Source organism: Vombatus ursinus, unplaced genomic scaffold (genome assembly GCF_900497805.2).
Source record: "Vombatus ursinus unplaced genomic scaffold, bare-nosed wombat genome assembly UNPS02014816.1, whole genome shotgun sequence".
NCBI lineage: Eukaryota > Metazoa > Chordata > Mammalia > Diprotodontia > Vombatidae > Vombatus > Vombatus ursinus.
The window spans coordinates 13,807,177-13,808,457 of record NW_020954594.1 but is presented as its reverse complement, the minus strand read 5'-3'; the positions used below and the strand labels follow the sequence as shown (position 1 = coordinate 13,808,457).

The following is a 1,281-nucleotide window of genomic DNA, read 5'->3' as shown; positions in this document are numbered from 1 at the left end:
GAGAGAGAGAGAGAGAGAGAGAGAGAGAGAGAGAGAGAGAGAGAGAGGGAAGGAAGAGAGAAGAGGAAAGGAGAGGGGAGAGGAGAGGAGAGATCACTCCAGGGGAAACCTTTCCATAAAAGAACTAAGCCCACCTGAAATTCTTGCCCTCACACTTCATGTTTTACTTCAGAATCAACTCCCATCCAAAAGGACCACGGGAGAAAAAGAGGGAAAAAATACAATGCCAAAAGAAAAAAAATAAGGTAAAGAAAAAGAAGAACCTACCTGCGAAGTCTTGTTTGTAGTTTTGGCCAGAAATTGTGAGAAGAAAAAGCATGAAGAAGCCGCGAAGTGTGGGGGAGAAAAGGTGGAAGAGAAGCAGCTCCTGGAGAAAATTGTAAAAAGCCTTGCAAAGAGTTGTCGGAAGGACCGTTATTCCTGCTGGGCAGGTTAGGACTGATCTCTTTCTGCCACTCCAGGAAACACAAACCTGGGGACGGACTGACGTGTTACGCCTCTTCTAATGACATTTTTTTCTTTTTCTTTTCTGTAGAGAAGAGAGGCGAGACCCTGAAACACGCGCCACCTATCTTTGTGGGGAGGGATAATTGAAGAGCACTAAACGTGAGCATCATGTGAAAACGTGATCGCCAAGTTTCTCTCTGGGAAAGGATCTGGGATAGATTATACCTTGAAGTCTCCGCAAACGCTTTAGTGGAAGAAATGAAATTCCACCTCCCTCCCTTCCTCCCTCCCTCCCTCCCTCTTTCTCTATCCCTCCCTCCCTCCCTCCCTCTCTGTCTCCCTCCCCCTCCTCTCCCCCCTCCTCCCCCCTCCCTAACCATCAAGTCTTTGGCATCATTATCCTCTTCACTAAATCCTACTGGATACAAGGCGGAAAACGGTGAACACCATTCACAGAACTGGAGCACTCAAAGGAACCGAAAGTTAAAGGCAAAGATCCTGTGTCTTCAATCAAGATCTCTTCTTCTTACAAAGATATCTCTAATGGCCAGATTTCAGATGCACATTAACTTGTGTGGATTTCTCAGCACGGCTCCCAGCACTAAAGTCTTTGCCCCTTTCTCTAAGATTTTCTTTTCTTTTCAGACGCCAAAACCATATAATAAAATTATATGAAGAAACTAAATGCTGCATGTGAACTGCATCCTAGGGCATGTAGATCGGGATTCCTGGTTTTTGTCCCAACGTGTGCAGGGTTACATTGGACAAAAAGTGTGTTGGACGAAATTCTTTGGAATTGGATCACTAATAGAGAGTATGGGGTGGGATGATCTC

At 45.4% G+C, this 1,281-nt stretch overlaps 1 protein-coding gene and 1 long non-coding RNA gene across 4 annotated transcripts in view; one reads left to right on the top strand and one right to left on the bottom strand.

The window, feature by feature from the left end:
• The window catches only part of ZEB2 (zinc finger E-box binding homeobox 2), a 141,462-nt gene extending 141,110 nt beyond the window's left edge, over window positions 1–352 (bottom strand). For both annotated transcript variants that reach the window (XM_027835702.1, XM_027835705.1), the window contains exon 1: window positions 268–352. The gene's annotated coding sequence lies outside the window, so the exon portion shown is untranslated. The remainder of the gene's footprint in view (window positions 1–267) is intronic.
• Window positions 1–767, top strand: part of LOC114023173 — a 1,272-nt gene extending 505 nt beyond the window's left edge. For both annotated transcript variants that reach the window (XR_003566756.1, XR_003566755.1), the window contains exons 2-3: window positions 173–431; window positions 536–767. This is a non-coding gene — a long non-coding RNA (uncharacterized LOC114023173). The remainder of the gene's footprint in view (window positions 1–172; window positions 432–535) is intronic.
• Window positions 768–1,281: the final 514 nt, after the last annotated feature.